Source organism: Cavia porcellus, unplaced genomic scaffold (genome assembly GCF_034190915.1).
Source record: "Cavia porcellus strain 051 isolate PalLab524CR breed Dunkin Hartley unplaced genomic scaffold, mCavPor4.1 scaffold_3, whole genome shotgun sequence".
NCBI classification, from domain to species: Eukaryota; Metazoa; Chordata; class Mammalia; order Rodentia; family Caviidae; genus Cavia; species Cavia porcellus.
Genome location: NW_026947486.1, coordinates 100,547,719 through 100,571,247, shown reverse-complemented (window position 1 = coordinate 100,571,247; position 23,529 = coordinate 100,547,719). Strand labels below are relative to the sequence as shown.

Genomic DNA, 23,529 nt, shown 5'->3' with positions numbered 1-23,529 from the left:
AGATGAAGAATCTTCCCCAGACAGAACCATGAAGACACAGGCTGTATTTTCTTCTTTTGCCTTGATGTGGCTGTCTTAATATAGTCTTTGGTCTCTTGTCCCATTTAGGTGTCACTCAGTGGACACAGGCATGTGAGCTTTGGTCGCTTATCCTTGAAAGGGCATTTCATGAAGTTGCAGAGTGGGGGATTTTCTAAGTCAAGAAGAGCCATGTTAAGAGTAGCTCAACTTTGACTGAGGGTGAATGTGGACATGGCCTCCACTTCCACATTTCTGGGGGAATGGAGATTTAATAGGGCTACTGGTATTCTTGATTTGTCTCCTTCAGTTGTATTCCAAGATAAAGACCATGGGAACGAATTTGACTTATATTAACATGAAAACAGGAGCTCACAGAGCCAGGGTAGATGTTCCCTGAAGAGATTTGCTGGATGGAAAATATCAAGGGCTACAGAAGGTGGACATTAAATCATACCTTCTTCAAGCCAGGCATGACGGGAGTCCCCCAGGGGAGAAACCAAGTTTATATGGCTGCTAATCTCCATAAAGAGACTTTTTATAACTCCAATTCTTGCCTTTATCCACATTTAAGAGATCGTAAGGCATAGGTGACTATAGAAGGGAAGTGGAAGTAATCACTGTGTTCACTTGGAATGATTGTGCCACAGCCCTCCTCTTTTCCTCCCTCAGCTCAGGAGAGGGAATTGAGAAATTGTGACATTTGGGGGATGATATTAGATATTTGTCTGAGGAGTAACTGGATTATCATCTTGGATAGGACTCTGGAAAGCCGAGGTCACCTGCCACATTGTATTACATGACGGTGATATGAGATAATATAATACTTTCCCTTAGATCAATCCTGTGGCATGAGGAAGAAGGAATCTGGCAGAATACATATAGCTGTGGCACTGGAAGGTTTACAGAACAATATTACTTGATTTAGGTGACTACTTTTCCTTTTTATGTTTAGTGCAAAGGTTTTTTATAATTTTTAATTTTTTAGTATATGTTTGCAGTTTATAATGCTCATACTCATTGTGGGGAATTGATACACATAAGTAACACTTTTCAGTTCAATTTAAACTTGTGTGCTTGATTTACCTCTCTTAACATTATGGCCTCAGGGTGCACCCATATACATACAAATGATTCACGTTTATCCTTCTTTGTGGCAGAGAAGTACTCAATTGCATATAAATACTACATTTTATTTCTCAACGCATCTGTTGACAGACACATAGGGTGCTTCCCAATTTAACTATAAAGTGCACTGCTATAAACATGGATATGCACATATCACTGTAATACAATGTATTTAACTCTTTAGGGGAAATGTATAGAAGGAAAAAACAGAGTCAAATGGAATTTCTATTTTTAGTATTTTTTAAATGAAGCTCTGTACTGATTTATGTAGTGGTTCTTTCAGTCTACACCAAAAACAAAGACGTGATCTTTTTTTCCCTGAAGCCTCTTAAGCATTTGTTACTGGTTAATTTCTTGATGAAAGTCATCTGTTCTGGAGTGAGATGGAATCTCAGAGTTGTTTTAATTAGCGGTTTTGAATGGTCAGTGAGGTTGAACAGTCTTTCATTTATTCATTGGCCATTTTTACTTCTGCATTTGAGAAGTGTCTATTCATTTTAGATGCATATTTTTGATTAGATTTTAACTTTTAGGATCTGTTTTTTTAGTTCTTTATATATTCTAGATATTAGATATTTGTGTGAGGACTAACTAGGAAAAAATTTCCCCAGTTACTATAGGCCATGTCTTCCGTGCGTTGGTGATTTGGTTTGCTGTAGAGAAGCCTTTTAATTTGATATAATTCCTTCTGTTCATTCTTGGTATTATTTCTTGTGCAACTGCATTCTGTTCAGAAAGTCTTTGTCTAATGCCTTCAACAGTTTCAACTATTTTGTCTTCTAGCAGATTAAATATTTCGGTATTAACATTTAAATCTTTGAATTATTTTTGTGTTTAGTTTAGTGCATGATGAGACATATGAGTGTATATTAAGTCTTTTGCATGTGAATATCCAATTTTCCCAGCACCATTTGCGTTGTTTTCCTGGTATTGTTGCAATGTCTGTTTCCTTTATTGGTACTTTGGAATTGGGAGGGTTACAATGGACTCTTGTGAATTCACAAGCATTAAAGGAGCAACCAGCTATGCATTGCACCATTGTTTCACACAAAGTAGATAAATATCAGAATGCCTAATTTTCTATTTAAAAATTCCTAGGGGCATATGGCCAGAGAATGCTGGAACAACCAATGTGGAGGAATATGCATAAAGATGTATTTCTTACATCAAAAAACTTCCAAGAATCACAAACTCTGCAGAAGCTAGGTTAATAAAATACTGCAAGACTAATTTAATTAGTATAAAATTGAAAGAGCTTTAGATCTGTAAAAAAATCCAAATTTTGGGAAGGGCAAATTTTAAAACAGCAGCCAAATAGGGAAGAGGGCGGGCAGAAAGGTACACAGGGACTTGGGTACACGTAACTGACTTGGTTAAGCCCATCAGTGTCCACACATGCCTGTTCCATCTTTTGTCTTGCTTGGAGGTGGTATTGCAACATAATATAGCATTACTTCAATGCCTGCCCCATGTGGAAACATTAAATAATTTCAAACACTTTCTTCAGCTCCAAGATAAGCTGCCAATCACTCTTCCGCATTTCATGTTGGAATAAGTCTTTGAGGGCATCGATGGACTGCCAGCTGATCTCACTGACGAATGTGCGTAGCTTCAAAATGCCTCCCAAACATCTTGGGAGACTCACCTGGGATTGGCTCTATTTTGACACAAACTTCTTGTCCTTTTTTTGGCAACATCTGCTTGTTTGTGGTTTATTTCAATACTTGTTACGATTCCAATGTCAACAAAGTTCTTGCTGGGGACACATATGGGTATGCCCTGTTTCACCTGCCCTGCTTCCACAGTCACCCCATCACTATTGGATCCCGAGAATTGAAGACACTGGGGGAGGATTTTCATCTTGCAAGGAAATAAATACTGCTATGTCCTTAAATTCTTGTTTCTGCTTCTTGTAGTCTTGTCTATATTTTGTAAAGTCATCAAATAAGTCATGAATAATTTCTGGATTAATATTCTAACTCCTATCTACTGTTTCCCTGTGCATCCTGTTCAATTCTCACATCGAAGGTCAAAATGACAGTGCATTGCAGGTCACATTCCAGCATCACAGAGGCCTTCATGACGTCCTTCTTATGCATGGGGCCGATGTTGATTCCCACATAGGGCACTTCTGACATTTTCAGAAATTCAAGGAGAGCTTCCAAAGAGCCCAAAATAGATGCCTGCACATAGACATCTTTTCCTTCTAGTTTGATGGCATTTAGTGTCTGCTTCAAGCCATAGATCAATTCATCTTTAAGAACAGGAACTTCATCTTCTTTACAAGCCACCAGGAGGGCTAAATCAGCCAATGTGTTCTCCAGGTCTTTTCCAAGAATCTTTACTCCTTGTGATGCTTCTATATGCTTCTCCTACTGGTTCTTCATGCACAGTTCCTTCATAGGAGGAGGTAACAGCAGGCCGTGGATCTGAGTGACAATAGGCCCTTCCTCTCTGGGAACAGTGATGATGTCCTCCTCCTTCAAACAACCATTGATCAATATGACATCCATAGTGGTGTGCATTCATGGGAGCACTTTGACCTCCGTCACTTGTGCTTGTGGCTCTTCACAGTGTACAAGTCTCTTACTCAACATGGTCTGAGTTAACTCAGCAAGAAGGCAGATCAAGCTTCCCATGCAATCACCAGTATGTGTGGAGGTAGGTACCTAGGACATGAAAGTCCGGGGAATTGTTGTTCTCATAAAGCAAAGCAGTATTCAGGCCCTGCTGTGCAAATTCTATAATAATGGCCTTGCTCCTCAAATTCATCTTTTGTATACTTTTTATGCTTCTTTAAAGTAGCAGCTACATCAGAGTCAGGACTCTTTTTCCAATCATATAACCTATCTTATTGAGTGTGACAATGAAGGGACATTTTTTAGATTTGAGAAGGTTGATAGATTCAGTTGTCTGGGGCTCCAAGCCATGCATAATGTCAACAATTAAAGTGGCAATATCATAAAGACAGCTTCCTCTGTTTCTAAGGTTACTGAAAGACTCATGTCCAGAGGTATCAACAATCAGCATTCCTGGAATTGGTACATTTTCTCTATCAAAATGCTTAGTCACCTTAGTCTGCTCATTAATAGCTTCAAGGGGAACATGGGTGGCCCCGATTTGCTGTGTGATACCACCTGCTTCACCATCTTGGACATGTGTATTATGAAGCTTATCTAGATCTTTTGTCTTCCCTGTGTCCACATGGACCAGCACACAAATAATAGGGGCTCTTAGCTTTTCTGTATTTACATTTTTACTATGTTCAAGTCGCCAGTTCTCATTTCTCCATTTTGTTTTGTCACAAGTCTGTTCTTCTTTAGTTCCATCATCATCAGATTCATACTCAGAGACTGAGCTTAATTCTTTACTACACTTTGTATCTGTTTTCCCTGAATCTTTCTCATCTGACATCTTTTCATCATTGTCATCACCTTCCATGGCTTCACTCTCTCCTTCCCCTTCCTCCTCTTCCTCGCTCTCCTCTTCTTCATCTTCCTATTCTTCCTCTTCTTCAGGGTTTTCTTTTGCTTCCATATGAACTGTGTTGTCTTCTTTTTCTCTGTGCTCATCAATGACCATAGCTTCCCATCATCCAGTCCACCATCCTCACTTTCTTCTTCTTTTTCTGGGTCAACAGGAGGTGTGTTTCTTCCTTCCCTGGTACACCTTGCTCCACAACGTCAACAATGGCACTTAACTCCACTGCTTCAGACACTTCTTGTTTTCTAGCCACTGTGCTGTTTTTTCTTCTTTTTGTCTTCATAGGTTGGTGTTTCCTTTGGCAAAGAGTCTTGTGATGGCACTTCAACACTCTGAGCTTGGAGAAGTTTAAGGGTAGCTTCAGCTCTGGCTCTAGCTTCTCTCCAGGATTTAATTAAAAGTTCTCTTTCTTTTTTCAAGCGTTCATTTCACTTTTTCCTTTCTCTTTTTCTTTGTACCAAGCGTTCTTCTTCTTTCTACCTGGCTTCTAACTCTTCAAGTCTCTCTTCTGTCTTACTTCTTTTTCTTCTTTAAGCTTCGCCAGAGCTTCTTGCACTGCTTTAACAGTAGCTTTGCTAGGTGCTGTTTTCTTTTTTTTTTTTTCTCTTTATCTTCTTTTTCTGTCTTTTTCTTCTTATCTTTATTCTTCTTATCTCCTTGGTGGTCATCTTCTGTGGCCCTGGGCATCTCTCCTTTCTCTACAGAGGCCAGCATAGCTCAGCATCAGCCATCACTTTGGATCTGACAACGTCCTTTTCAGGGTTTTTTTTTTTTTTTTTTTTTTTTTTGAGGTGCTTTTTGTTTACCTTGATCCTTTTTACTTGTCTCTAACTCTTCTTTTTCTTTCAGTTTTCACAGTTTTGCTTTTTCTTCATCTCACTTCTTCACTCACGCTCTTTCTTCTTTTTTGCTTTCATTTGGGCCACTGTCTTAATTTTGAAGGAAGAGTCATCCTCTTCATTCTCACCATCGACAGTAGGACCTGGCTTATTTATTTATTTATTTATTTATTTATTTATTGTCTTTTTGTAGATTGAAAAGATTCATTGGCCTCAGCACCATTTTTACCTGAATAGTAAACTCTAGAAGCCTCTTTGGTTCTTTTACTGTGCTCATCATCCTCATCTGAGTCATCCCACTTTTTGTTAGACTTTTGAGCTTTCCTTTTATTTATTTATTTATTTATTTTTTATACTGGGGAGAAACTGTTCTGGTGAAGCCTGAAAGAAAACAATGAAGAAGAATCCACCTCAAGATAAGATAAAAAAAGAAAAGAAAGGGAAAAAGAGCAGAAAACAATATTTTGATGACAACAATAGTGAACAATCAGAAGATAAAGATTCAAAGTAAAAAAAACCAGCAAAATCCAAAATGGAAAGACACTCTGGGAGTGACAATGATGATTTTAATAAACTTTCTGAAAAATATGAAAGGAAGGTCCACGGGTTTAGCTGAGTGCCTGTTTGGCCAGCATGAGTTCATGAGTTTGATCCCCAGTATATATATACTAAAGGAAAGCTCAATGCTATTGTTATTTTGATTGGTATTGAGTTAAATCTGTGTAACAGTTATGAAATATGGGCATTTTGATTACATTTGTTCTATCTCTCTAGGAACAAGGGATATCTTTCCATTTTCTGATATTCTCTTTAATCTTCTTTTTCAGAGTCATATATGTTTTATTGCAGAGATGTTTCACTTTCTTGATTAGAATGATTCCTAAATATGTCATTTTCCTTGATTTACTATGAAAGTTATTGTTTCCTTAATTTCTTTCTCAGTGAGTTATTATTGGTTAACAGCAGCAGTACTGATTTTGAGTGTTTAATTTGTGTCTTGTTATGCTACTGAATTTGGTTATTAATTCTAGAAGACTTTTTGTGGCATTTTTGAGGTCTTCTATATGGAGGATGATGTCATCTGCAAATAATGATCATTTAATTTTGTCCTTCCTTAACCATATTCCTTTTATTTCATACTGCTGGGTCATTGGTCTGACTGAGGTCCCGAGAACTATACTGAACATGAATGGTGATAGCAGACATCATTGTGTTGTTGCAGATTTTAAAGGGAAAGCTTTCAGTTTCTCTCCATTCAGTATGATATTGGCTGTTGGTTCACTGCTGATAGCTTTTAGCAGATTGAGATAAAATCCTTACATACTTATTTTCTTCAGAGTTTTCACCATGAATGGATGCTGGCTTTTGTTAAGTGCTTTTTCTGCATCTATGAAGATGATCATGTGATTTCTGTACTTGCTTCTGTTTATGTGCTCTATTAAGTGTATTGATTTGTGTGTCATGAACCATTCCTGCATCCCTGGGATGAATCCTACTTGGTCATGATGTATTATCTTTTTGATTATTTGTTGAAGCCTGTTTGCTCATATCTTATTGAAGATTTTTACATATATGCTCATTTAAAATATTGGCCTATAATTCTGTCTTTTGGGTTCTTTTTTTCTAGTTTTGAAATCAGGATAACACTTGCTTCCAGGAATGACTTAAGGAGTACTGTTTCTCTTTCCATTAAATTAAAGAGTTTCAGAAATACTGATGTTAGATATTTTCTAAAATGCTTGTAAAATTTGACAGTGAGTCTGTCAAGTACTGGGCTTTTCTTATTTGGTATTTTTAAAAATTACTTCTTCAATTTAGTTGACTGATATTGTATCATTAATAATTTTTTATGTCTTTTTGGAGCAGCTCTGGTGTCTCTCATTTCTTCTGAATGCTTCATTTATTAAAGTTCTCAAAGTAGGTACTGATGATCTTCTGAATTTTGGAAGTATCTGTTCAGATTTCAATGTACTTATTTGTAATTCTGTAAACTCAGATCTTTGCTTGTTTTGGTAAGATTTCTAAGCACTTGTCTATTATGCTTGTTCTTTCAAAGGTGCAACTCTGATTCATTGAATTTTGTTTAATTTTTGCTCAATTTCATCAATTTTTGCTTTGATCTTTATAATTTCCTTCCTTATACTACCTAAAATCTGGGACGGTTCCTTTTTTTTTTTTTTTTTTTTTTTTTTTTTTTTTTTTTTTTTTACCTAGAGCCTTGAGGTGCATTGTGGGTGACAACTTGAGTGACTCCCTTTGAATGCAGAACAATTGCTGTAAATTTGTTTATATGGAGACTTATTTCCTTATACTGATATGTAGAGAGCTGGTTATGTTATTTCCTTCTCTCTCCAATTGGCTCTAAGCTTTGCCATCAGACAGTCTCCTGTTTGCTTGCATAGTGCTCTCTCTAAAATATATAAGCATAGCAGGATGACAGAGCCAGTTAGCTCCAGGAATGACAACTGGGTATGAGACTCAAGGTAGAGGCTATGACTCCTCAGGGCACAAACGTTTACATATCAGACGCCTAAGCAACAGCCTCCTAAAACAATTCAGCTGCTACCTTAATTGGATTATGCAAGTTTATCCTTCTGCATATCCTTATCTTTGTATTTTGCAGAGGTGCTTTTCTCCCTACCTGGCCAGCCAGCTCAAGTTACTCACATAATTCCCACCCTCCTCACTGTCACTCATCCTCCAGCCACCCCCTTCTTCACAAGGTGATAAATTCTGGGAGAGGCCTAGGATCAGGGCCTTTGTCCTCACATCCTTATGGGGATTGGATTTAGGACCTTAACTTGGAGTATGTCTTGGTGTCTTAACTCTTGCTATGGGTTGCATTAGAGGTGGTAGATTGGATTTAACTTGCTGGGATTCCAATAACGTCTCAATGGGATTGCAAATATAACTGTTTGGATTGTGAGGAAGACTGGAAAAGGGATTACAATACTTGGACAACTGTGCACAATATTTGGGATTACAATAGTACACTGGTAGGCTATTTATTTGAGTCCACTCTGTTTTTCTGATGTGGGCACTCACCACTGCAAATGTCCCTCTTAGCATAACTTTCTATGTGCCCCGTAAATTCTGCTGTCATACTGTCATTATTGTGTGATCATAGGAACTGCCTAATTTCTTACTAATTTAATCAGTCACCTATTAATTATTCAATAGGATATTGTTTAATTTCCATGGGTTCACATAGTTTATTTTGTTTTACCATTGATTTCTAGTTTAATTGCACTGTGTTCTGATAATATGCATGAGATAAATTGAAAACTTTCACATTTTGCATAAGCATGCTTTATGAGCTAATATGATGTCTGTTTTGGAAAAGCCCATGGCCTATGAGAATAATGTGTATTCCATTGTTGATGAGGTGTTATAGATATCTATTTTACATGTTTGAGGTTTTGGTTCAACTGGTATTTCTTTGTTGATTTTCTTCTTTAGTTTTCCTGTCCATTTGTGAGAGTGTGGTATTAAGATCACCTATTATAATTGTGTTGATGTTTATCTGATTTTACATGCCCCTTAGTATTTGCTTTATGAAGCTTGGTGCACTGGTATTCAGTGCATTTATATTACAACTGTTATCTCTTCCTGTTGAATTGTTCCCTTAACCAACATAAAACTTTTCAGAGGGTAATTCTTTGTCAAATTGGTCATTTGTGTTTTGTATCATTTTGTTGAGCTAGCTTTTTCTTTGTGTCACTTTGGGCATGTCTCACTATAGTCGTCTGCTTTAGTCCCAAGATCTAACCACCTTGGTTAATTTGGGGAGGGAGGATGCAATGTAAGTAGCTTAACAATCGAGTTTTTTGGAAATGTACTCTGCTACTGTTAATGTCACACAAGTAATCATTGTTGACTTATAGACAAATAGCAACAATTATGTGACCCTGGTAATATCAAGCATATCAGCCACAGGAGTATCATTGAAGAAAAATCGGATTTTAATGTACCAAAAACCAATTATGTACTATCTTTTGCTTCACTGCATAAATCCACAATTATGGTGTAACTATTAGGATAATCAAATTGACTTATAGCTAATGTGTACTAAATGTGATGGCTGTATTTCTACTAATGATTGAAAAAATTCAACAGCAATTTTATATAGTTAATTATCAAAAGATTAACAAAGCTTTAGGGTTATACTTTTGTGAAAGATACAGGGTCTGGGAATAGACAAATGCAAGAAGAATCTTTGAAACCTTAAAATCTATGATATGAGAAGGAGGAGAGAGAAATGCTAGCAAGGATTTTATAGGGGAGTAGAAGGGTATATGTTGAATTCAGTAGAGGTAAGAGAAGAAAACTAAAGAGAAGTGAAAGATAAATGTAAAGAGGGAGAAAAATTCTATAGTAAGTAAAAATAATTAAAAGAAATTTAACCAGCAAAATTAAATGGGAGAAGAAAAAAAGTAAGTAATAACAAAAGAATATAAAAGCCAAAGAAGGAGACAACCCCTACTAAGTCCCAATAAACTGATGATGTAGAAAGAAATGAAGAAAAAAATTTAAAAAGAACTAAAAGGTGTACACACTTGCAATAAAAACAACAGCAAAAGAAAACCAAAAGTAAAAAGAAGAAGGAGAAGAATAAAAGAATGAGAAAAATAAATTTTTCTCTCACTTTGAAAGCTTATTTTTTTGGCCAGGATCTACAAAGTTGGGGCAGGGGTAAATAAGGCAGTCAGATCCAGCAGAGGCTGGAAGCAGGCACCAGCAGGCAAAAAGATGAGGACAAGGACGCACCCTCAGGAGGAACCAAGCCCCAATAACAAGTCAGCTACAGTGCTTCCCTTTCATATGCAGGAGAACTTTGGAGTACATTAACAGGATCTAAACTAACATTTAACAAATTTAAATACCTCATTAAGACTCAAAATTTGAAGATGGCATTGAATTGAATCACATAATCTGACAGTCATCACAAAATTTTTATGGAAAAATGAAAGTCCAAATGGTAACAAGTGATCCCAAGCGACCCTCCAGAGTGACCCATGACTGGCACTTGCCACACTTCGCTGTCATAAAATGATCAGGCAGACTGTTCGGAGGACTTTGTGCTTTCTTTACATTGATTCCTTACCAAATTTTCTCCATTCTTAGGAGATCTATGAAATGAAATACCAAAGGCTAACATTTCCAAAAATATAATGATATTTTAAAAAGTTAATTATGAAGTAACAGGTTTTCTGTGGTAGAAAATTGATCCCAGTAACTCATAAAGTTCAAGACACATGAAGGCATCTTTTATAAGTAGAGATCGCTGAACCCGGGGGGGGGGGAGATACCGGCCTCCAGGGGGTCGGGGGTCTCTCCCCGCATTCTTAAAATAAAGGTCATTTATATTTCATACTTCTTATCTTTTCAGCTGCACCACAATTCTATCAGTAACCACCTAAAGACTCTTAATTTAGTATGTAATACACACACTCACGTGAGCACATACACACACAACGACATATGCACTCATGTATAATGTACTCATTTAAATATCACTATATTATTGAACCCAATACACCGATGTTTCAGTTACTTAAGTCTAAACTACTTCCTACTAAACTATTTCTAAAGCACTCCCATATGCACACACTTATGCTTTGCAAAAGGACAGAAAACCTCAGACAGCCAAAAGAGAGGTTAAGCTCAAAGACCACCAGCAAGTCAATCACATAGCAACAACTTCCAGATGCCCACAGAGGGAGTGGGAAAATGAATAGTCCTGAAGGAAAGTTGCCAGGCACAGGAGCTTGGGAATATTCATTTCTGATGAACTATACTCCCAAAGTAGCTGTCTATGTTTTTCTTAAACTCCGTATTTCCAAATAAACTTCCCTTTGTTTTAAATTCTGCCTGTTTAACTCATCACCAAAGCTGGGCATTTAATATCCCAGTTGTGTGTCCTAGAAGAGGAGAGGTGAATATGCCCCACCCTACCAAGCTGACCAACAAGATCATCTTATCAAAAACATGCTCTGGTTCTGGTGAATGGGTCCACGTGCAAAGCTTTGGGAATGGTTCTGGGCCTTTTCATCATTGTCTAGTTTCCCAGTTCGTTTTAGCCACGCCCTACCTTCCTTACTCAAAAGAGGCCATTTATTTTGAAGATTGGTTATTTTGGTTGCCTTCCAGTCTAGCCCCAAGTAGATGGAGACAAAGATTTGCCTCAAATCATCATCTCACCTTGTGCAGGTAAGTCTTTTATTGTAGGGAGCAGGAGAGAGGGGGCAAAGAGAGAATGCAAAACGCCACACTTGCATTGTCCCTTCCAGTCACCTTTAGTTGACTGTTGCTTTTCCAGTTGAAAAGAAACCGGACTCTGGACCTCCCATTGTCAGGATCTGCATATTTTATCCATGCATTTGAGCTCAGGAGAGGTGAAGTAAGCTTGTTTTTTCTGTGGGCCTGAGGAATCTACTTCTCTCTAATGGAAAACAAAATACTAACTTTTAAAGTTCCATTATGAGCCAGGGATATAGCTCAATGGCATAGCACTTGCCTGGGAAGCACGAAGTCCTGAGTTTGATTCCTGGTAAGAAATATAGAACAAGACCTATTTTGCAATGCCAGTTCCACTATCATGCCAATATCCCTGTAAAATGAATTCCTGAAGCAGGTTTATTGAAAGATAAACACAATTAAAAGCCATCATAGTCATAAAACATCAAAGATTCAGCGAACTGATAAAGATCTATATGTATAAATTAAAAACATTTCTTTTTAAGATAATTTATGTTTAAGAAACAGTCTCATAATATGAGTGATATAAGTTATGGCATATGTACAATTATAAACTAATGTTTAAAACTTTCAATTAGTTGTTAACTGCTTCTTTGGTAAACTGAAATTCACACCAAACCTTGTGAAAGAAACTTATGAGTAGCACAAACACCAAAATACATTGGTCACCATTCTGGTAGTTTCCTTTAGCTTTTATAAGCGGTCACTTAGAGAAGCCTAAGGTGAGGTCTGATGATAGAGTTCAAGACACATATAAGGATATAAAAAGCCCACCCAGGTTAAGGACTAATTCAAGTAGCTAAAGCAAGAGTAGAGATGTAAAGGTAAATATAAGAATATAAGATAAGAGGTAGGGATGAGAATAGACAGACAAGGGCAATTTCTTTCAGAAAGAAAAGACTCTTATCCAGGGCATGATAACAGCTTTAAATTTTCCTCTCTGCTTCTAGACCTGGACTTCAAGGGACTGTGCTGGACCACCAGTTGTTTTTTGAACTCATTCCCTTTGAACAACAGCCCCACCACCCCACGCTGGGTGCTGTCTATGTGAAGGTGAAGCAAACAAAGGAGAATGGGATTTCTTTTCTTTCTATTCATGGAGATCTTCATTTCTGCTTATTATCGTTATCATTGCTAATAATCACTCTCTTAAACTTTTATTTCTGTTCTCAAATTTATTCTACAATAAGACAAAGGACTCAAGTTTATGCAAAATTAATAGTTTCACCTAACAGATATGTTCCTGCCTGAGAAGAGCACTTAAGGGAATCTACAATGATCTGAAACTTCAAGTGTCCTGACAGAAAATCCATTTCCAAAAAAAAAAGAAAAAGAAAAGAAAATCCATTTCCAAATATGAACAAATGGAATTCTTGCACTGAGTAATACTTGTCACTCATAGCCCAATCCAAAATGAAACAAGCCCAAATGGTATTGAGGTCATGAAAAAAAAAGCAAGCAAACAAAAAGCTTCCCATATATATTTTTAAAATAAAAAAAATAAATATGATATAGATTTCAAAACAAAATAATAGGAAAATTAACACTAGTTAATATATTGCATATTGTTATCTTAAACAAAACTGTTCAGATTATAAGATTTAGGCATGAAAAAATGATCAAACAAACAATGAACTCACAAACTGTTCTTTTTGTTGAGCTAATAAGGTTTAATAGTGTAGTTATATGTCATATATATATATGTATATATATACACGTAATTATGTATTCCTATATACATATAATCTTTGACAAAGGGGCTCAAATTGTTCACTGGAAAAAAGGCTCTTTAATGAATGGTACTGAAAACACTGGCTTTTTACATGCTAAAGTCTAAAATTAGACTTATATATATCAGTATGCACTAAACTAAAGTCAAAATGGATCAAGATCTAAATATTAAAACAGAAACACTAAATCTACTGGAAAAAAGGAAGGTAAAAATCTTGGAGATTTAGGAATGCACAGAGTTCACTGAACAAAACACAAACCACATGGGAAGTACTTTAAAGAATCAACAACTGGAATCTCATCTTATTTAAAAGTTATTGCACACCATAAGTATATTTTAAAAGAGGGGATATAACTTATACCAATAAACTCCTGCAAACCAAAGCACTATTTACATTATTTCTAAGTGCAAATGACAGCAAACTTTTTTTAAATGGAAAAACCATAGAAGGCACCAGCACGACACAGTGATGGTCAATATCACATGTTACACCTAAAGCAAAACATTATCAGTGGTCTGAAGGCCAAGCAAGGTGGTGAGTGTAAGCGCTGAGCCAGCAGGCAGCACAGTGCCTCATTTCCACACTGAAATTGGTACAAGGAAATAACTCCCAACCTGTGAATGTGCCAGGTTCCTGTCTCGCGACTCCAAACAATGGAATCCAGTCTAAGAGTATGGAAAGTTTGTTGAGAGAAAGCCTGCAGGGTCAATGTGGGGGGTTCAGAAAGGGGGTTTCTACTTAGGCTCCGTGTCTGAAAAGGAGGATTTTATATAGTACAGTCATTTCACGGGTTACCTTGAGTCAAAGAGTAATCAACACGTGGGATCCCATGTACTGTTCCTTAGCTAATGTTGATCTAATGGAAAGTTAAAGTACAAAGCAAGAATGCATAGGACAGACAGGAAGAGAGGCATTTCTGAAAGGAGTGGGAGTGAGGGTCAGAGTGTTCTGGTCATCCGGCTGCACGTTTGTTACGTTGCTTTGATGTGTTCCTTTTATTGCTTGGCTTTGGTGGACTAGATGGTGGTTGTGACAGTCCAGCTTTGGACTGTTGTTTTCCCCTGGGGAGGCTTGCAGGCCTGGACATTGTGTGTCCATCCTGGGGCCTACTTTCCAGCAACTCAGCCCTCAACCACAGGCCGGGCTTGCTTCTTCTGTGTCTGACTGTATCATGGGCCCAGTCCCTTTCAAACTGCCTATCAGTCTCTACCTACTGTAGCTTTCTGCAATGAAATCATTAGGATTTAAAAAAAAAACTGCTTTATTTTATTTTTATATGTCTTGTTATGTATTGACAGTAGATATTGATTATATTCTCCATGCAGAGGCAGTAGGTGTACACAATGAATCTTAGTTCTTTCTTCCTCCCCTTTTCCTCCCCTCCCTCCATCTCTCATTCTCCCTATATTTTGCAAAATAGCATCAGAGTTGTTTTTCTGTTGAATAAAGCATAGGAGACTCATGTCAGATTTAACCCAAAAAAGTATATGAAATGCGTATTCCTGTTCTGAAGAAATAAAAACAACAGTCAATGGCAGCTAATGAATGATCATGACTTCCCTTAAACACTCCTTCAGTGTGCTACTCTCCTCATTTAGATTAAAAAAAATAAGAGGATTATGTTTTCCAGCAAGAAAGCTCACACAAAATGACCAGGGCCAAGATTTAAAGTGACACGCATCTTAATATCTCCCTAACACCTCTGTAAATCAGGGAGACAGATCTTGTGCAATGGAGAAGGAACGAGTGACTGTGCTGTGTTGCCTTAGGGATGTCCACACTGCTGCTGGTCTGCAACACACAGCTGCTGGGTTCATACAAAGAGTAGAAAAGAGAAGCTGGAAGAGCAGACCACATCAGAAAAGTGGACACCCCTGACCCATTCTCCCTGGCTCCTTTTATTTAGAGCCAATGCTGCTCCCATCCCCCATGTGACCACCTGGAAGTTGTTGCCATCTGATTGACTCTCTGGCTGTCTTCATCCAAAGCCGGACACTTCTGTCCACACTGTTTCCAGACTTTGTTTTCTTCCGGTCCCATTGCATGGGTATGTGTATGTGCAGAGTGCCTTACAGAAAGGGAGCTTAGAGGTAATGATTAAGTCAAGTGCACGTGTGTGTATGTGGTGCACTAATATGCTGATGCTAAATGGAGAGTATGCATCTATCTGTGGCTGCCTTTCCCTGCTGAGAGGGAAGGAGAGAGAGGAAAGTAGAAGTTCGGAGAACTTAAGATGTGTGATGTACATGCACCATCTCCCCATGATGAAAATAATTATTATGTACTAAAAAATTATTAAAGAAAACTTTTAAAATGACTAATCAGACTTCAGACTGCCTGGGGCCATCATAAGTCTGAGGACTAACAGCAGCTCAGCCCTGTGCATCAGTAATTTCTTCTGTTCTTTCTTATTTTGTTGTTGTTTTATTTTTATTTTTATTTGTTTTGCTTTTTGAGACAGGGTCTCGTTATGTACCTCTGGCTGGCCTTGAATTCACTATGTAGCTCGGGATTGCCTTGAACTCTACTCACAGTGATCCTCCTGTCTCAACCTCCCAAGTTGGGGACTATAAGCATGTGTCACTAGGCTCACCTGTTTCCTCATTTTTAAGTACAAGACACCATTTCAGAATGGTGAACAGCACAGCATAAGGCAACATTTACACAATATAAAGATCATGAAATCTCAGCATAATCTGGAACTCTTGGCCTGCCATAGATAGGAACTTTTTCCATGTTATCAATATGGAAGACCATGTGAAACACTTGTTGATGATCCTAGGACACATCATACACCTGATTTGATTTTTTTTTTTTTTTGTCTTTTTCCTTTTTATCGGTACCGGGGATCGAACTCACGACTGCCTGCTTGCAAGGCAGGTGCTTATGCCGCTGAGCTAAACCTCCAGCCCCTCCTGATTTGATTTTTAAAAGAACAATACAAACCACCAATTCAGAATCAAGATGAATTGACCCGTGCCAGGGGACTGCCAAGTTCTAACATCCTGGAGAGGAACTGTCTTTGAAAGACTAACTGTACAATCTAAGTTTGAAGGGTTTAATTGATAGTGATTCTATGGTCCTATCTTTGAGAAAAGTCTTTGGTGGGTCTGAAATGATGAAAGGTGCACTGTTCCCCACTCCAGGCCTGTAAGCAGAAACTACTCTTGTATTTCATGAGAAACTCAAATCTTTCATCATGTTCAGGAAACTTTTTAGAACTACTCATCCCTCAGTATCCAAAACTACTACTCAGGCCTTCACATCCATTTTCTGTCTTTTTTGATTTTTGGAAAACTAGCTCATTTCTATCCTGCCATGCTCAGCTATACCTTTCACCAGGAGGTTTTCTTTGGTTTTGTTTTCTTGCTCTTGCAAATATATGAGACTTATTGGCTACTAGATTAGCACATGGAGAGACTTCAGCACTGGAATGCAGGAGAATAATGTAAGTGGAAGTAAACCAATGAAGAGGCAACATGGGCATGTACAAATTGCATGAGATAAATGTAATTATAATATGTTGCAAGCATTTATTGCAAAATTATTAAAATGTAAAAAGAGTTATGTTTTTGCATAATGTGATCTCTGGCTTGACTACTACCACACATATCCTTGCTTTATGATTACTCATGTCTCATTGGGCTGTGTTAGTCGTTTTGCAGTCTAAAGGTCAAAATATTCAGCATATAGGACTTAAAGATGGAGACATTTAGTTTGGCGCATAGTTCAAAGGGTCCATTCCATGGTTAGCTGGCTCCAAGTCAGAAATATCATGACAGAAGAGATGGTGCAATAAAGATGCTTCAGCCAGAAACCAGAGAGACAAAAACAATAGCTGGGACAGATATACACTTTTCAGGTCACTGTCCAGGGATCTCCCACTTTCAACCAGTCACTGCTTCTTAAAAACACATTCAGATGTAAACTTATCAATGGAATAATCCACTTATAAGTATAGGGGAACAACAATTCCATCACCTTGCAAAAGAAACACTTGTGAGCAAATGCAATTGGGGGGCATTTTACTTTGAAACAATAACACATTCACACTCATGTTTACTAAGTCAGTGTCCTGGTCTTCCACTTTTCTGTAAACAGCTAACAATCACTAGTTAACTACGTATGTACAAAGGCTGTGGTTATAACTATGGGTTGGAATAATGAAGTCTGGTTTCACAACCCAACTTTTGCTTCTGTCACACATGAAACTTTGTTGTCATTGTTGATTAGTTATGTTACATTTTGGGTTTGAGATAAGATTATGCTGTATTTGTTGCCTGCATTAGCCTAGATGACCTAAAACCCTCAAATCTCCTAATTCAACCTTAGAAATAGCTGAAGTAAGGTGTGCACCATGCAGGCTGGCTTAACATCATTTTTTCACATGCTGAAAATTGAACCCAGCACCCAAATGACATTAAGTCCTTGGAAACAAAATTAAAATTGCATTTCAAAGCTACAATTTTGAAATCAGCGTGCTTACATGATCAATGTAAATAGGCAGTGTGAAAAGACTTACCATTAAGTTACAGGGAATTTGTTAGGGCCCAAGAAGTTGGTAGTGAACACTTGCATTGCTTTGGGTGCAGTGAAGATTACATGAAGAAGCATCAGCAAACACTTCAACATAGAGTGTGGAGTGCATGTTTAGTGGTTCCAATGTCAATAATGGGAACCCAAAGAGTGAGCAACCATGGCAGTTGTGATGGTGCTGGTAATGCAAAGGACAGCGGAATCACCTACTCAAAGATGATATTCAAAGAAGAATACCAGGGGAAGATGCAAATAAATGCTTCAATTTTATTGCAAAAAGGTTTAGATGCTGATGAGATTCTGTAAAAAAAGATAAATAGTGTTTAAGGATCTGGAGTGGTTATCACTGCTATTGCTGGACTCTCCCAAGTACAGAGAATGGGGTGAGGAGAGAGTCAGCTCAGATACCTGATGAAGGTCTGGAAGTGAAAGTACACAGTGGCTGGTGGTGAGAGGAGACACACAGAGAAGGAATCATAGCTATAGGTGCAAGGGACAGAGCAAGATATGACTCAGAGTGTGTGAGTGTGCAGAGGTGGGCCTTCTGCTGTTATTGCTCTCATACCTTACTCCACTTGAATCTGAGGCAAGAGATTAAGGCCTCCCAGGGGAGGGAGGTGTGACACGTTAATTGCAAAATCCCAGGACACATGCACAGAACAGTTACCAAAATCTTCCACATGCTCTTTTTAGGAGACCTCTAGGAGTTTTGGATAGGATGGCCTAGACCTGACATCAGGCTGAGGAGTGGGAGATATAAAAACACAGTGCCCAGTGAACCCTCTGCTCTCTGACTGCTCTTTCACATTAATTGGTTCACCTTCACACTGGACAATATACTTTCTTTCCAACTTTTTTTGACCCAAACTCACTCTGCACAGCACTTTTTCTTATCTTTAATATACATAAAACCGTGATACATTTTGCAATTTTCTTGACCGATTCTTTGCTGGGGACTCAAAGAACGTGGAAACTAAACTACCTCTAGAAGTATTAAATAAAGCTAAGTTAGTTAGAAATAAATATATAGTTAGAGAGGGAATGAGCTCTCAAGGAGATCAGTATAAGTACTAAAGGCATGGAATTACAGATGGAAGTACATCTGAAGAAGGCCAGGCCTACATAGCACAGGACTTAACAGTGACTAGATACTATATTGTTAATAATACCACTTACACCATTAAGTCCAGATAGTTATCAGTTGCCTAAGTGACTGGGTATCCAGAGCACCTGGCCCCATGTCCCTCCAAAATGCCTCTGTTCTTTCCAAGTATCCTTACTACATGACATGTTTCCCCATTGGATCGATACTGGCTAAGTAGCTATATTTGCATTTGTACAGGATGGTTGTAGTTTGATTCATGTGGTACTTTCATGAAAATTTTGTTCTGACAAAGATTCTCAGTGGCAATCCACTGTTGGAATTGTTCTGCTCTCAGGAGCTATCTTTCAATAAATCATTTTTACACTGCTCCTTGAAATTGATTTTTCAGTTTCAGGGGGTACAAACTCAGCTCATCTGAAATCTAACAGGTTTACCATACTAGTTCTCTAATATCAAAAGGAGACTTCAGGACTCCAAAGCTAAGTAGCACACCTACCGGTACCTTGTAGATGTTTGTTTACACATGTGTCCTTTCATATAAGTCAGAGAAACAAAATCCCCAGTGTATAAACAGTCAACACACCTAATTAGACTGTCATCTGCTGCTGGGGAGCAGTGTCCGCACCACCACCACCTCTCTGTCTGATTCCCTTAGATGAAGCAGAGCTTTCACATTGAACTTTTGGCTGCTTTCCCTCCTCCACACGTTCCTGGCCCCCTGACACATCAGGGCTCTATTTCTGTATCTGTCCTCTTCTTTCTTACACGCACAGCTACTTTCAATATTTGTAATGTGAAAATAACCCCAATCCTTTTATCTCTGAGAAAAAACAAGACAGATGCTAGAATTTAACAACATGGAGAAGACCAGACGAAAGGAGAGGGAATCTCATGACCCATGAAGAAACTGAAGAAAAAAAGAAAGAAAGGAAGGAAGGAAAAACGTGGATGAAAGGCTGGAACCAGATGCCAGACGTGTTCACCAGGACTGGTCCCATGCTGTGCTGGGTACACCATGGAGTCAAATGACTCACCATCGCAATGAAGCCAAGGCCTCTGAAAACGGGAGTTGGTGAGTCCAGGACCCGAGGCAGAGGACATGGTGCAGCACAGAGTGGAGCAAAGGTGGAGAGCTGCATTAATTCATGGTGAGCACTGGAAATTGGGTTTCATGGTGGGTGTGGCTGGCTAGAGGTCATATTGGAATTGGGCACAACAAGGCCTGAACCTGGAACTGCAGTGGTGTCAATCAGCCGCTCCTGGCCCAGAGAGGACTGGTGGGATCTGTTTGGGCAGGGGAATGCCCCTGGTCAAGACCCAATATCCAGGGACGAAACTGTCCCGAACCTGTGACATCCATCCACACAGCCTTCGTGCTGAAGGCACTTGTTGGTTGACTAGCTCAGGTCCCTGTGCGCACCTCAGATAACAGTAAACTGGAGAAGGCAGCAAGCCCCCAGCCAGCACGCCATAGAAAAGCTGCAAGCAATATGGAAAGGGCCCCAGACCTCGACCATACACCTGTCTGAAAGAAACCAGAAACATGATAAGAGAAAGAATAAGAAAAGGCCTCCAGCCACTGACCCTGCGAAAATAAGTCCAGGAGAGGTAAGTGCAGAAGAGATCCAGGGCAGCAATCATGCAATATCGTCCGCAGCATCAGAAGACATAAAGAAATACCGTCGTGATCTCTTAAATGAACTTAAAACTGAAATTCTAATCCAAGTGAGGCAAGATATAAAAAGCTTCATAAAAGAAATGCTAAGCCCCTCTCAAGAAGGCACAGAAGGAAGAATAGAGGAACCCAGAAAAAGAAGAGAAACCTTTTGTGAAGAATATAAACAAAATCTAGAAGGCGTGAAACAGATCCAAAGACATTACCAGGAAATTAAAAACTCCATTGAAAGCTGGCAAAATTCCTTGACAGAAACTAAACTAAACTAGCCTTTCAAACTTTGAAGATAGATTTGGCAATGTGTGATCATGAAAAAAAAGACCTCTTAAAAATAACAAAAAACCAGGAAGTAACAATTCAAAGGCTAGAAGGCAAGAGGATCTATAACTTAAGAATGAAAAAAACATGAGCAAAGAAGCAGGAGTAAACACAAATGAATTACAAAGGTTATTCACAGAAATAATTAAGGAAAACTTCCCAAGTATAGGAAAAAGAAATGATATCCAGAAGAATGAGGCATGCAGAACTCCAACCAACTCCAATCAAAACAGATCTACAACCAGACATATAATAATCAAGATCCCAGAAATTCACCACAAGAACAGAATATTAAAAGCAGTCAGAGAAATGAAACAGTGTATCTATAAAAGAAAATCCATCAAAATAATGACAGACTTCTCAACACAAACTATCAAATCAAGAAGAATTTGGAGTACAGTATTCCAAGCCCTGTAAGAAAATAACCTCCAAACCAGATTGATGTACCCTGCAAAACTCTCTCTCAAAATTAATGGAGAAACGAGATGTTTCCATGACAAAGAGGAACTATGGAAGTTCGTGACCACCAATCCAACCCTACAAGAAATACTAAAAGACATTCTAGAGAAAGATAGAAAAAGTACCAGAATTCCAGCAAGAGTGGCTGAGAGGCCTCAATGAATGGGGCAGACAGTGGACTGAAGGTGGAAAATGGACAAATAATAGCAGAAAAGTAGAATAGCAAAGATGAGGCAGAGAAGGTGGGCTATAACTCTAATATAGATAGCCTTGATACACTGACAAAAAGAAACACAGAGTAGATCAGGAGATAGGATGCATCAAGATGCCCTGAATAGGAAATATACTCAACCTGAAAGAGGGTTAATAAACCAAAACTAAAAGATGAGAAAATGCTACTCTATGTGACAGGAAACCAGAGAAAAATAGGGACAACTCATCCAATAGCTGTAGATAGGTTGGAAAGTCATGACACTTTTATGCAGTGGAGAACAACTCAGCTAGAAGGAAGGAAAACCTTGAGGCTTTAGTAGGTAAAGGAATACAGCTCAAGATCAAGCTCAGGGATAAAAAGATTGAGTACCACTTAAGTAGATAACAGGTTGCCCCCTAATCTAAAAACTAAAGGATTTAGTGGGACCCAAAATATACAAAGCACCCTGAGAAAGGGAAAGGGGAGGAATTGTCTAAAAAAGGAAGGCAAAGGACATTGTTAATAGTGCATCAGGATTTAAAAGCCACATTAGTCTTATTTCTCTCTTTAGTTTGATTTTATTTTGTTCCAGTCTGTCTACTCATACTAGATTTGAGGGCACAGACAAATATCCCCAAAATAGGAGGATATACTATGGTAACTATCCTTAATTTCCGATTAACTTAAACTGAAGCCCTGTATTACTTACATTGTCTTACTATGACTGATCCTATTTGAATCTGATTTGTTAGACCACTGTTTTGTCTCTCTGATTTTATTTGAATTTGATATACTTGATATTATCAAGTCTAAGAGTAGAGACAACTACTATGAAGATGACAAGATGCAATAAGATACCCCTTCCGGTTTGAGTATTAACTGCTTTTGAAGTCCTACAATGTCTTCAATGTTATGTTTTTATTTAAATTGCTATGTAATGCCATGTTCAATTATATTATGCCTGATGATGTAAACAATTCTATTGAAAATAACAAGAGACAGTGTAGTAACTACTGTAGATCAACTAGTATTGTGGTTTTAAATGCCTTTTTCTTTTCATGCTTTTCTAGGAATTTGTTTCGTGGTCTTGTCTTGATCTGTTTTGCCCTGTAATACAGAAAGTATAGGTATACAGGTAGAGATTCACACCTGTAGAATTCTTAAACAGTTTCGGGGAACAGATTGTATAATACATGATGTAATGAACAGATACTCTGATGAAGAAGAGACACTAAGATACCCAGTGCTAATTCTGTAGCATTATGATATAAAATCTAGCAATACTATTATTCACTGTTCAGAGTGATATTAGTCTAGTCTCTTAGGTTTTATTTCAACATACGTAAAGATATGGACAGCTATTTTGAAGAGAATGAGAGGCATTATGTCAGCCATTGTTGACTTCTCTATTGTCTGGTCTTGAAGACCTAAAAAGCCTTCATCATCCTGTTCTGATTAGTTTAGTACTATAATGTTCAGTATGTATTCACTGAGTGTGAAAATGTGGACAATTATTTGGAAGAAAACAAGAGACAATATGATAGACAGTGAAGATCTCCAGTGGTCTTGCTTTGAAGTCCTTGTTTCTTAAAATTGTTTCCTTATGATCTGTTTTTTTTTTCTGCTTAATTTTACTCTCTTTAAAATAAAAAAAGAAAAGTATGACAATAAAAGTTACCCACGGTGATGCAAGAAGTACTTATAAAAACGTATAACAAAAACAGAATTAATTTTCAGTTTTCTGACCAGTTCGCATGTTCCATTTGTAGGTCCTTATTCTCTCT

General features: G+C 38.0%; 1 pseudogene; it reads right to left on the bottom strand.

The window, feature by feature from the left end:
- Positions 1 to 2,626: 2,626 nt before the first annotated feature.
- The window catches only part of LOC100725356 (eukaryotic translation initiation factor 5B-like), a 38,204-nt pseudogene continuing 17,301 nt past the window's right edge, over positions 2,627 to 23,529 (bottom strand).